The sequence below is a fragment of the Cydia fagiglandana genome, chromosome 1, assembly GCF_963556715.1.
Source record: "Cydia fagiglandana chromosome 1, ilCydFagi1.1, whole genome shotgun sequence".
In the NCBI taxonomy this organism is placed as follows: domain Eukaryota; kingdom Metazoa; phylum Arthropoda; class Insecta; order Lepidoptera; family Tortricidae; genus Cydia; species Cydia fagiglandana.
In genome coordinates, this window is record NC_085932.1 from 1,853,970 (window position 1) to 1,869,452 (window position 15,483).

Genomic DNA, 15,483 nt, shown 5'->3' on the forward strand with positions numbered 1-15,483 from the left:
AAAGACTCATACAACGTGTTCAAAATGCCTGTGCTCGCTTCTGTTTTAATATTCCTTTGAGAGCCCACGTCACTCCGTTTCTTAATAGTCATAAGATCCTCAAAATGCAGCACCGTCGTAAACTTCATTTGGCTTGTTTGCTCTTCGGAGTTCTGAAGTATAAAACCCCTGCATATCTTTTTAACAAGTTATCTTGCATCACGCTCCGCGACCGCCGTAAATGTGGGATTCAATTGTTGACGCCACGCCACGCTTCGGCAGCTTTCCGGGGCAGCTATCGCTATACTGCCTCAAAATGTTGGAATAACGTGCCACCGCCAATGAGGAACCTGCAAAGTATTCATACTTTTAAAACGAAGCTTAAACAGTACATGCTTAGCCACCAACTTAGCCAGGAAACCTGCTTACACGATACAAGCTGCCTGTAGTTACTGCTTTTACTTACCACTTAGATTACGTTCCCTCTGCATTGCCATGGCACATTACTTTTAAAAATGTTATTCTCGCCCTCTTGTGACTCTCTATATGTAGTTAAATCTGTAAGATCGATAAAATATTGCTTAAACTGCTTTTGTTCGTAACAAATCGACCTGTTTTATTTGTCATTTTAGTTTAGTTTGCGCATGGACATATATATTACTTCGTAAGGACGCGGCTAACGAGCACTAAAAAGGGGGCCGCTACATGGGTGTGATATTTGCATTTATCACACCCCGGCGCTCAGTCGTGTGGCGAATTGCGCAGTAGAAAGTTGTCACGCAGCATAACACAAAAATGCCTTATTGCGTTGTAAAAGGGTGCAAAAACCATTATAGGAAGTATAAGAAAAAAAATGGGATCTCATATCATCGGTAAGTAATTTCCAATTAGGTTTATTTATTGCTTAAAACCAATTTTAAACGATAATTTTATTTCATTCTCACGAGCAACTGATGTTCGCTCGTACGTCATAGCGCTAATGCATTAACCTTGTAAGGACGTCATTTCTCTTTGGAAGTTATTATGAAGTAGAAATGCATACTGCGTGATTTGTATAGGTAAATCTACTTAAATATGATTAGTTGATTACCTACCGGATATAATTACCGAAATTAAAGTACCTATTGTCTGTCTTACAGAGTTTGTTCCCGTTTCTTTTACATAATTATTAAAAACATTCGAAATAACAAGATCAAGTATTTGTTATTGTTTTATTCGTTGACTTAGGTACCTAGTATATTGATTCTTGTCAGGTATAAGTTTTTAATTAACTGTAGGTAAAACTCAAAAAAAATTAACAGGTGAGCGCTAGAAACAAAGCGCGCATTTTCAAACACCGATTAATTCACATCGCTGTATTTAATACTTTCCATTACCTACTTATATTTTTGCATCATATTTGTGGACAGTAGACATGTGTAAGTAATGCTCGTAATATCACAAATGAGATATCTCTCGAACACGTAATATGCCATTACTCGTCACTCCGAGAAATCAACCATTACTTCAAACATTACGCATCACGCGAGCCGAGCGCCGAGCGCGCGACCACGCGAACGCCAACGACCGGCCGAAGCGCGCGAAATGGATTCAATTCCACTTAGGTTGACGCGCCGATATGAATGGTCAGTTAAAGTCTACTCACAGAGCGCGTAATATGTAATGTCACTTGTGATAGTGTCATGTTTGTTCGCCATGCCATGATTGCTTTGTTATCTCACTCGCACTCGATCTCAGCGCTCGGTCGCTCTCGCTCTGCGATGCTTTCGGCTATCTTCGGAATAATTCGGATCGGTCCGCTCGGCCGATCGCCGCTGTGCGTTTAAGTAGTCGCAAATTTCACTAATATTCTTACGAATAAGATTTTCTGCATCTGCAATAGATTTAAAACTCTAATGCGTCCGCGTAGAGTTTAAAATGTTTTCTTATAAGAAGAGAAGGACGCGGCTAAATCGAGTAATTTGTTTGAGATTTTGAAGTTGACGAAAACAAAACCGTTTTTTATTATTGTTGTGAAATGTTTGGTTGACTTTCGCGGTTCGCGGCGCTAAGTACGACTTATTACTTGTTTATCCCGTAATTTAATTGTGGATTAGTGCATATGAGTGTAGAAATTTGATTTGTGTATATACTGTATATAGGCTGTTTATTTATTTATTTATATATTATATCCGAGACGCCATAGAATCACTAGAGTGCCGTGGATGCGCTGCGTAATTGAGGAGATAACTGTAATGTGGCCATCTCGCGCGCGCCCGCGCGCTGTTTCACGTTCGGGTCATGTTTCGAGTGATGAGTGATGTGATATCTCAGTGTACCATTACGTGTTCGGAAAAGTGATGTGATATAGCATCACTTTTCGAAGCACTGTTTCGCGCATGTCTAGTGGACAGGTGGCACGCTCTCGTTTCGGAGGCCAAGATTCTCTTTGGATCACTGAGCCAAAATAGTTAGTTTGTATTGCTGTTTCCTTCTTTTTTACTCTACCTGTTTTGCAAGCAAGAAACTAACAGAAATAGTTGTTCGCCGCATTTTACTCGCGAAAGCTCGGGAGGTACTTATCGAACTGTACTGCTGTAGCTAGTAGCTCGGCCAAATTGTCGACCTTGACAGAGCCGGCTTACACAGGACGGCACACCGTACTGCGCGAATGTTTAAAATATTGCATTGCCGCCTGAGACGATAATGACATCACGAAATAACGTAGAAGAACGGAAACTTATAAGGATAAGTTCGCCCATTTTAATACAATAAATATGTTAACTAAAGCATTTATTACGAGAATCATAAGTAATACATAGGCAAAGGGTTAGGTTAAGACATATGTAGGTAGGGTAGAAAAGGGGTTTCAGTCGATGTGTGGAAGGGCGGCACCGTCGTCGAACCCAAGCCACCTGGCGGGGGACTTAAACCGGTGGCGTGTGCCTCGGATGCACATGGTGGTGGCACGTATAACGGCGTTACTGATCCTGCATCTCAGCCAGCCCAGTACAGTACTTAGAGATCGGTTCCAACGTTGAGATATGGTTTCTGCCATATGTTTTATAACGGAGGACATTTGGGGTGCATAGACGCTGTCAACAGATGTTACAAGTGGTGTGAAAGTTGCATGCCGCATTTCACAGGCCGTGGAATATTTTCTCTGTTTTTCGTCTTCAGCTGATTTTAGTACAGATAATATGTCACGGGTCTTGAGAGGTAAGAAGGAGCGTCAGTGTCGACGACACGGATATCAAACAACGCCAACAAATACAACAAATAATTTTGATTAACCATAAACTTAATCGACGCTCTTCTGATATAAACCGCGAATAAACTTAACAAGCCTTGTACGCCCGTACAAAGTTATCGCGAGAGTCGAGCTCACGTAGTTGTACGCAGTGTGTAACAGATGGCGCTTTTTTGCTGACATGAAGATCGCAACGGGCAATTCGTATGCATGCGCTCATCCATAGTTTATATCTATGAGTTTGCGCAGCTGCCGCATGGCGCTAGATGTAATGTCAGGCGTAATGTACGGCCAAGATGAGTTTGACCTGATAATGTAACAGCTGTATTGTACGTAGTAAAACTATACATAGTAATTTATTGTAATGTATTCTTGACTAATTGCTATCTTTGTCCTTTGTATTCTTATTACTATCTTTGTCTTGTGTATGTATTAATTTTGTTGTTAATTCTCTTGTTATTCATGTTACCTGTCGTGATTGTTTCACCGGATGGTCTTATCGGAAGATCAGCGCTGGAAGTCGCCAGCAACATGCTGAGGTGAGACCATTTCGTGGCACTTTCTCTTTTTTATGTTTCTCTGTTTAGTATAAGTTTTTATTTTGTGTTTGTGCTTACGAATAAAATTATTTCTATTCTATTCTATTCTATTCTATTCTATTTATTTATTAGGTATATTTGATTATTGATGAGGAAATGGATATTCCGATGTAATATTATCTACTTGTTTGTTACTTATGCTTTTTTTTGACATTTAGATTTTATTCTATAAATTCTAGACTAGTATTTTTCATACATTTTTTTTTTAATGTTTGACGATCCTTTTGTGAAATTCTTAGTGTTAAATTTGACATGTATAATAATCCAATTTTATTACGGAATAATATTAACATCAATAAATTGCTCTGATAATTAGATTAAGATTAATTACGATTCATAAGAGCTTGTTGCTAGGCCTACATGAATAAAGTATATTTTGATTTGATTTGTTACCATTTTAGGGCCGAAAGAAGGTTAAAAAAACACTTGCCTCTATTATACCATATAATTTATATTGTCTGTGGATAATTTACTAATTTATATTCATAGCAATATTAATTATACTAGACTAGCCAAACCTGCATAGAATTAAATACTTAGTGTGACCACATAAAATACAAGCCCTTTGAGAAAAACTTTGTTGTTATGGCAATAAAATGACTACAAAACCAGAAAAACCATTATAATCTGCAATAGGTAACGTAAATTTAAATGTTAATTCAAAATCTAAATTCCGTTTTTTACCCTGTCCGTCTATCAATGTCGTTTATAAAATGATTGGAATTTGAAGTAGTCAAACGAGTTTTTTGGATAACACGAGGTGGTATCATTAACAACTGTTATCGTTATAGCATTAATTAATATTATAATATTTACCACTTAAAAATTGTTGTGTTTTCGTCTAAATTCGAAAAGGTATTCTTTTACCTTTTCGTTATCTCTTTTATATGCGTGTTTCATTGTTTATTACGCAAATCGCCATTATGGTGGACTGCTGATAAAAATAATAAACTCATCAACGGAAAATAATTTTATATCATATTAGATAATCTAAATAAAATCATATGAAATATTGATTGTTTGCTCTTTAGGTGACATAGTTGTTTGCAGTTATTGCAGCTTATTAATCCTCGTCAATCCGTCGCGCTAGTCTTCAATGGGGTGGGGACCTGAGTGAAGACTTTGGGGACTCTACACAATAAATTATTTTTCTCAAACATGCAATGAAATATTGATGTTATGTTCCTTATAATAGGCTGCGAAGTATGACGTTTCAGGTGCGGCTAGGACAAAAGGTCGTTAATGGAATTTCATACACATCTTGCAGGCCTAGGCCGGCAAAGTCCTCTTTTTTAATTTTCATTTCACAGATATTTGTGACACAGCATCGTGGCATTCATCCATTAAAAAAAACTAGAGGCAGTATATGCTTCATGGTTCGTAATGACACTCTGCCCCTACGCCTATAAAAAAAAAAAACAATGTTTGCTATAATTTGCAGTTTTATTTGTATAAAATCAACATGAACTTAATAAATAATACATTCTATAATTTTATAATTTTAAATTATAAATTTAACTACACAAATAAATACATTTAAAATATTTCATCTAAACGTCAGCGGTAAAAAGGTCTACTCAAACACGCGTAGTTATATTTTTTTAATTGTTATGGAGGTAAAGTTGAAAAATATTCATTCTGTTTTATTGGATTTATGGTGCGTTGTTGATTTTTTGACTTTAATATGAGTTCCGACGAAATAATGAAATTAATATTAATTGTAATCGTAGGTGTTGGAATTGGCAGCGTAAGCAGAATTGATTTTAAATAACTTGCTGCCTCTGCCGCCAAGTCAAAGACGAAGTATGTATATGGTTGCTTATGGCAATTTTATTATTTGAGAAACTAATAAAAATGGCTTACAGTTTATTAGAAACAGTTTTGTGGCATATTTTAAATGAATGTAACTACAAATTCGTCAACACTGTGGAAATTATACTTATTTACTTCATGCATAAAGCAACGATGTATGTGAAACATGATATCAATATGAAAGACTATGTAAAGTTATGTGACGAAAACGACAGTCAGACGGATACAAGGCGAAAAAATCAAAGATACATGAAAATATACGGGTAGTAAAAATACACGACTCGTGTAAAACATACGCGTGATAATGATATAGGTACGTGTTGGTTATATTTTGGGTGTAGTTTACTTTTAATTTTTTCTATAAATAAAACTTGGGTTTTGTGGATTTTTTATTTTATTTATTTCATTGCATGTTTGAGAAAAGCACTATACATACCTCGGCGGGAAATGGGGTTGCCCGCGCTCAGACCTATCCGGCTATATGTCTTCGGCCGGCAACCCCTTTCATCCCGGCCTCTGTAGTAATGTACTATATTTATTTACTGCATGTTTATGATCCCTTACTCGGGTGAAATTCACCTTTTATAACTATTGGCGTTTGGTCTGCGACACTCTGCGTATTTTCTCCCTTGGTTAAAAAAGTACTATTTCCACTACCCACGCTCAAAGTTATTTGTCAAATGTCAAATCCAATTTCAATGTCCATAATACCACAGACAGATGTGATAAAATCTCGACTTTCTTAAAAAGTTGGGAGAATTTGATTTTTCTTTCAGAATTCGAGGAAAGTTCGCTGTCGTCTGATTGTTTGATTAGGCTGCATCCTGAGAATGTTTTTATGTGAGATTGTGTTCATAGGATTACATTGTTACAGCGAATTCACAAGGCGATAAATGAGTTTGGACAATAACCGGTCGATAACTTCAAGTGAAGCTGTTCGACAGCGATTGGCTTATCTGGGGGCCTATATAAACATTATTTTAAAGAGTTATAACATCTACAATGCCGGACGAAAAGAAAATTTTATCGAGATGGCTATAGATTTCGATGGGCGTTTTCTGTCAACGATTGTCATCTTGGATAGCCCCCCAGCCGGCCTAGCACAGGAGTGGCACGACTGTATCTCGCCCGCTTTTTGTAAGTGTATTAATTAGAGGGGGGCGGGTAGTATATGTCGCGAGCGAGATAGGTACTGTTGCGCCACTCCTGTGCTAGCCCTGCTGGTGATATCGCACTTGTGACTTGCGTGAAATACCCACAGATTTCATTTTTTTGTGAATGACGTATGAAAAAACAAACATTTCTTTCATTGATTTAGTGCGTCTTATATTAAAATAGCCACTAGGAAATTTATAAATATAACTTAGTGTTTATATTTACGTGCAGCTAAACAAAAACAATAGCATTTATTTGAATCATAATGTTTATGTTTCCTTGCATGTTTTGACGTCCACGACCATAAAACTGACATACATGATGGCGCAGTAAGTAGTAACTAAATATATATTTGAATGCCTATTATTACCGTCGTATCGTACTATGTAGCCGTGGAGCGGACACATTTATAGTAGTGTACCCTATGATGGGCGTGGAACCAGTAATGGGACAAAAAACCACAAATCCTGTAAAATAAGTGTCTAAATGTAGTTTATAAACACTGCCTGTATATTATCATAAATAAGAGTCCTAGAGCTGTTTCAGTTTGAATTTTTATTAAATTTGGTTGTTTTTTAAGAAATTGGCGTCAACCCAAAAGTTGTCGTGTCACTGAAAAAAAATACCACTACGAATTCTTAACAACTTCGCTAAGAGAGGTGAGTTAATTTATTAAATTTTAATTAATTAATACTTGATGAAAACTAGAATGTGTTTTGTTAATTGCATTTACCATGAGATAAGGTATACAACATACTATGTTGTGACTCCACAGATGTAAAAAAAATAGTGGTATTTGGCCCAATCCCATTATAGGAGCTGTAAAACTGCATACCTCCTATAATGGGACAATTTACATAATGATGCTTGCCATGCCATCATTTCATGTTTAAACAATAAAATGTAGTTACGAAATATGTCAACCAGGAGGTATGCTCGGACTTCGGATAAATTAATATCGTTTTTCCAAACTTTCATTTAACTTGCCCTGTTAGTTAGTGTGGGTCAAATCTTGGTAGCCGAGTTTGATCCACTTTCCGATTTCCGATTGAGTTGAAATTTTGTATTCGTAATTAAATATGCAAATCGGATGATAATGCAATATTATGATAACATGGACCAGATCTGATGACCTATTTCAATATTTTATACTGATAGAGCAGTGTCCATTACTGGGGGGCCCATTACTGGAGCTTTGGTGTCCATGACTGGAGAAAAATAACATAGTTTTAATTTGTTAAGTATGTGGAAACTCATTGCAGTATCTTTGATACAACACGCCTAAAACATGAAAGACGGATAGGACTTTCATCTTTCAATACGCTAAGCGGTAGACCATTCACATGTATTAGGGAAATATCACAAATACTCCAAATTCCCTCTTAAATGTCCCATGACTGGTGCTGTTACTATATGCCTCGAATTCTGTTTATGTTGCACAAGAATTAGTTTTTATTGCCCTCGACAAGTTTTAAATGTTTAGTTCCGAGTTTATAAACAAAATATATATGCGCAGGCTTTTGGCACAATGTGCCCACTAGGGCAACTAGGTAATAATTGTGCTCCAACAGTTCTTTTTAGGACGGAACCCTAAAAAGAACTGTCAAAATGTAAAGTTAAAAACTAAAGTTTTTTTAACTATATCGTGTTATATATCAAATAAAATAAAGGAGCTCATTTTGAAAATTTCAAATATATTTTTTTTATAATTTTACAATAAATAGGTTAGAATTTATTTAAGAAAAACATATCATTCCAAATTTTTGAGTACACATTTTAAATTGGGTAGGTAAAGTTTTTTGAAGATAGGCAAATTATATTTTTTCCCGATAGTATTCATTATAGCGATCACGGAAATGCAGCTCTTTTATTTTTATATCATTTTATTGATTAAATATAATTTTTTAAATGATCGATATGACGTTTGTGAGGTGAAATGGCAGACTCGAGTAATTAATTCCTATGCGCGCAGTAAATGGGCCGAGATAGAAAAAAAATCGATGTCAACTGTCAGTGTCATTCTTGGAAAATAACTTGCAAATAATTGGAAAATAATGGTCGGACGAAACCACGGACGAAACATTTGTGTTTTCTTGTAATTGGATGTCGGTGTGATTTCTAGAATGAGTATTTTTAACGTCCCTAGCACGATCAACACGGATATTTTGATAATGATAACGATTGCTTTCGACTACTTGGCACTGCTTCTTGGAGAACATTTTCATTAACGCCTTCACCACGACTCTTGGACTGCTACACGAGTCATTTTGGATCTCAGTATCAACACAATAGATGGAGACGATCCCGGAAACGTTCGAATGGAAATAGAATATTACAGAGATGAACTCAAAAGTGCGTCGTACCGTCTTGTAGGAAGTACAGACGTTACTTTCCAAATTCAGCGTATTTGAGCACACCAAAGTCTTTAACAGCGATTCGGTGCCAAACTTTGAAGATATATTGGCCAAAATGGTAACTTATACGTTTGTGAGGACTATATAAACGTGATTGTTGTATTATACATACATGATGATTAAGATTGTAATAGTCTTATAACTAGGTCGTTGTTGGCTATTATATATGGGCTCGGCAAGGTGTTCACAATATCTGAACACGCACGCCCTGATAATAGAGGCGTGTTCAGATATTTATGAGCACCCTAGCTGCACCAATATATCTGATGGCGACTGTACTTTAGAAAACTTATAATATAAATCCAAAATAATATAATATAAATCCAGTAAATTCCGTTTCGTTTTATTTTATAAATCCACAAATTATTATCCTTAAGCATTAACATTACAACAGTATATAGGATCACGCTGTGTGGCGTGCCCTTGAAGAGAGTTGAAAGGTTCAAATATGGTCAATATGGATAAGTATGTCTGTAGGGTAAATGTGCTTCACGTTGGGGCCTGTTTACATATTGATTAGTGTTGATTGCGGGTTTAATACATTTGCCACTATACACAAGTAGCAAGTGTATCAACTCGCAAAAATACTACATTTTTGCTTCCATTGAGGTATACATAGTAAGCACTATTCTCAAATTATGTGAGGAAATAAAACAAATTCAATTTAGTAAAGCGTATTTAATAGGGGTAAAGTGACGCGAATACAATTAAAAAAACAACGCATATTCTTAGTTTATATTAAATGTAGATGGCTTTTTAGTTTTCACTTGGTCACAGAAATACGCTAAAAACCACTTTCAGAGTAGGTGTTTCTTGCGTTTTGGCTGTCCTTGTGTCCTTCCACAGCATGAGCATGTCGTAAGTCCTGTTGTATTTGTCCCTGGACTTAGCAGGAAGCTAGTTATTCATTATTAAGTTTGCTTCTGCTTTCAAATGAGGCGGTGTGCCGTCTATTCCAGGTCGTTTTCGTCACTTGAACTCATTTTGTTTATTACGAGTATTAAAATAACAAGCGGTAACTTATTGAGTATTGCACAACGAATAAACTTTGCCGCCTTTTATTTGCATATTTTTTAAAATTATATTACCATAGATACTAAGCATACGGTACGCGCATGCGTCAATCCGCGCGCACCGCGCAGCGCCCTTTCGCGGTGCTAAAGCGGTATCCAGACGGGACTGATAAAATCGGTCGATTTGATCAGAAATGAAATTGGCGTCAATCTCCAATTTTAGATTTATGGTGATATTAGAGACATTTAAATTGAAAAAATGCCCCATAACGAAAATACTGCTCACAAATTGGTGTTCTTGTGTCCGCACCTCATTTTATCGGTCATTATCGGCGGTTGAATTCGGCGAGCCAAATTGGCGTTTGCGTCCGCACGTCCCGATTCGATCGGGCAATTTAATCAGATTGGCGAAAAATTGACTAATCTGGATACGCCTTAAGCAACATCGAGTTCACGATAATTTGACATATAATAATAATAGATTTTTAGCATAAGTTGCATTTCATAAAACTTAACCCAAATCATTTGTACATTTTCAAGTCAAAGATAAAGACATGTTGGTTTTAAAATTTTAATAAGTATAGACCATAACATTGTCATGATCTTGTAACATTGTTAAAATAAGAGAGTCTCCCATTTTCATTTTATTGCATTTTTTATAAAATGTCTTTAGATTCTCGGGATATCTTGGTCCTAATTCGATTGCTCTTTTTTATGGAAATAATTATATCCTTCAGATTCACAGGATGCTCGAGGCTTAGCCGAATAACACTGCAAGGAAGTATGTCATGGCTCAATGGTTCTAATTAGCCATCAGTATAATACCGCCAATGAATGTTTACATCCACCTGAAAATAAGAACAACATTCATAAAATGAGGATAACCACACAAAACTAACAGATGGTTGAAATTGTTAGAAAAAATTAGACCGATTTCTTGTTTACGAACTTAACAGCTCATGGCAATTTAATAATAAAAATCAAAACACAAGTGAAGATAGTTTTATGTACCTATGTATTTCACGGATACGTACTCCTGTACGGCCATTGCTCCTCTAATTCAACGGCATTGTGCTTATCACTGTTATGATAATAATTTCAAATTTGTAGAATCTGCTCGCAATCTCGTATGAACTCGCTTATTTTTCTTGCAAAACTCTGTCCAAGGGTCAGCGCAGGGGCCGTCGTGTAGGGGTGGGGAAGAAAACGTTGTCCAATAATTATGCAGTGCCAAGTTATCGAAAGTAAATTCAATCTTTGTCCAAATACGCGCAGATGTCGTGGGGAATCAGAAGTCCGTGGGTCGTGCTGAGGTCGTCGAAAATCTCAATGATAACATTAATAGCAATTCGCAAGGTAACATGAGGCTTGTCCGTTATTTTTCGGGAATGAGAGCTAAGTGACAGTGACAGTTGACATCGTTTTTTTTTCTATCTCGTACCATTTACGACGCGCAAAGGAATTATTGGGATCTGCCATTCCACCTCACAAACGTCATATCGATCATTTAAAAAATTATATTTAATCAATAAAATGAAATAAAAATAAAAGAGCTGCATTTCCGTGATTGCTGTAATGAATACTATCGGAAAAAAATATAATTTGCCTATCTTCAAAAAACTTTACCTACCCAATTATTTAGCTAAGAAATTTTCTCATATTGTTATCTACTCAATGTCTAATTTAGTCAGCCACAACAATGTATTTATAAAGTAATATGAAAAACATGTTGTTTCAGTTGAAATGTTTAGTTTAGTTTAATATCGCATTGTGTTCGTGTTGTGTTCAATGTGTCCATCATGATGTGAATGAGGCACATACATTTAAAGTAGGTATATGTCGTATGTACCTATATTCAAATACGTTCGGCCGTTTTTGAGTAGTAAGATAATCATTATTTAAACACCGAAATACACAAATTATCACGTTAATCAATCAAATCAATCAATTAATCAAAGTTTTATTGATAAAATAGAATGAATGATATTATTGTTATTAACAGTCATTTATTTTAATGGAATGTCTTATTACCAAGTTTCAAGCTTACAATAAGACTTGAACTACATACAAAATGTCAACCCCCTTTTAACCCCTTTAGGGAAAGAATTTTAGAAAATGCTAAAATTATTATTCTTGTGTTGTAACATTGTGTCTTCCTACGAAATTTAAAGACCCTCACTCACAAAAAGTTTCGTTCGCAGTACAAACTCTCAACCCCCTTTCCGCCACTTTAAGGGTTTATTTTATAAAAATCCTAAAATCACTTTTCTTGTATTTTATTAAATATGTACCCTATTACCTTTCTTAATACTTAAATCGCATTATCTTACAGATGGATTTACCAGAGTTTGAAGTAAGCGACTCAAGTAAGTATTAGTGTAACCGAAACGACCACCCGAATGACAGAGAACTAATATGATTCCAATATCATCCTAATATCGGTTTGATACCAATGCACGTTTGAATTGGCCTGTACGACATTTATCAAAACAAAAAACCGGGCAAGTGCGAGTCGGACTCGCGCACGAAGGGTTCCGTACCATAATGCAAAAAAAGGCAAAAAAAAACGGTCACCCATCTAAGTACTGACCCCGCCCGAAGTTGCTTAACTTCGGTCAAAAATCAGGTTTGTTGTATGGGAGCCCCACTTAAATCTTTATTTTATTCGGTTTTTAGTTATTTTTTGTTATAGCGGCAACAGAAATACATCATCTGTGAAAATTTCAACTGTCTAGCTATAACGGTTCGTGAGATACAGCCTGGTGACAGACGGACGGAGGGACGGACGGACGGTCGAACCGGTCCCGCTGATACCGTACACCATTTCCCCCAAAGCTTTTAAACGAACAAATGTTTTGAACATTGAAAACTTTGTGGGTTTATTAAACAAAATGTAGCCCCTACGAAAGTAATTAGGTGCGTCTACTGTTCACGGCCCTTGGACCCCACTTTGTCAGGACCTTAATTAATTAGGCTCATCATGGTCCCTATCACACGTACTTTATGGGAAAGTGGGATGTTTATCGGTGAAACATGGACTTCAGGTTTCTAAAGTTTCCATTATGATACGAGTATTGTATGAACAGGGTTATTAGGTTACGTTTACGTCTAACCTTAGCTACACACAGATGTACATGTACCTACATGTTTGGCACAGATGTACCAAATCAAAGCCAGTGTGTCGGCCACAGTAAGCGAATGCTCACGGAAAGCAGCTCTACGGGAGGAACGGCGACGTGTCGTTAAACGAGTCGCTCAAAAGTTTACATAATGGCCACGACCACTCTGTCAAGAGTGTAACAAAGAAGAAGAGGAAGCACAAATGTAGTGCATAACCTTTAACAATCGTATTTTCACAGAAACGCACGTACGTGTGCTATCAGTCAGTCTCAAAAAGTATGTACCTGCTGAAGTTGACTGAACAAATAAGAACTTTTCCGAGAAAACACGATGGCACAGGATTATGCACTTAGATTAGAGATCTGTAAGGGGCCAATACAAAGCCTTACTGAATAATTATAATTATAACAAGGCCAACCCCGAAATAATAATCAACCTGTAGGCCATCTGAGTCGGTGATGTGTGATATAATATTAACCATTATTACGATATGTTATTTTGAATTAAAAAACTATTTTTAAAAATAGTATAGCCGATCTCGTATGAGTATTACAACGTAACTAGGATACACACTCGATGATAGGCACATAACTCACACATCGGCCAAAATCAAATCAAGCCAGCAACTTGTAATATTGGGCACCGATTTCCGATTCGGCTCCCAATCCTCAAGGTCCAGCAAGTCTCGTACGCAATTTTGCATGAAATTGAGCAGGGAGTCATTCCGATAGCTTACCGAGACTCTTGTTCATTATGATGAGCATTCGTATGCTAACTCGGGGCACGAATACTAAGCCCCCCCCCCACATCTAGCGTCTTTCGAGCGGCGGCGTCAGTCGGCGTCTGGTCAGCGCTATGGAAAATAACGTCGCTGCGCAGTTGCGTCGACGTTGCGTCGGCAGCGCCCATAGTTGTAGACGCCGACGCTCGAAAGACGCTAGATGTGGGGGGGGGGGGCTAAAGTGATGAGTGATATATAATATATGCATTTGCTCATTGGAAACCCTCTATTACTGTAAAAAGGTACGAAGGAACTTATATTAAAATGATATTTCATTGAGTCGCCAAAAAGCCGCTCCCGATAGTAATTACGCTCTTTTAAAACGACAGGCTGAAATAATGTGAAACTTGGAATGAACATTTGTCTATGGTTCTAGATTTTGTTGCTAAAAATTGTAAATTTAAGTTTCAGTTTAAAATCTAACTTCTACACTCCAAGACACACGATTAATACGAGAAACCAGTAAAAAAGCGCTATGGCTATGATTTTTCAAAACTCCGCTGGCTGGCCTTGAGGACACAGCAACACTGGTTATAAGCGACTAAGTTTTTCAATAAAATACTTTCACGCAACGCTGAACAAATAAACAAATTGATTCTGACGATCTCCTCCTTAAATTAACTTATCTACGAGGGATATTCTACTTTATATAAAGAATGTTGTGACATAGGTAAATAGGTATATTGCACTCTCATTTTCTCAATTCACCTGTATCAAAAAATATATAAACCAGAATGTTTATTTTCTCAAACATGCTCGGAAATGGTCGCATTTTGTTCGTAAATCGAAAACGCAAAGTGCCTAATTTTTATCCCAGCGACGAAAACGCACGGCCCCGCGCGTCCGTTGTGGACGGAGCGGGCAAAACAGAGGGGTACCGCGAAAACCGGAATTCGCAAATTGCGGGGATCTTTATCTTTTACTCCAATGAATGCGTAATTAGAGTGACAGAGAAAAATGGCCGCAATTTGCGAACTTCGATTTTCGCGGTTATATACGAGTAATACCAATGAAAATCCGCAACATCGCGAAGCCCCACTAAAATTTTGTCAGGATGTACAGACAGCAGCGGACTTGCTAAGCGGGCGAGGTGTTCAAAATTACCTTGAGATAGTCAGAGATAGTTGCTCGACATTTAAAAACTTGTATTTTCGCGATTATTGCCCTTGCCATTAGGCTGTACCTGCCGAAGAATATTGCTAAATATCGCTAAATCAGGAAATCTCTACAAAAAGAAAGTATTTTTCCTCCAACTTCCTGAATATTTTGAGCAAAGTTCGTTTATTGGTTCTTCGGTTTCCGAGAAGTTTACTCGTAATTTACTGTTTTTTGTCGCAAATGTCATTTACAATGTTTCGATGTTCCAAAACAAGAAATTTTT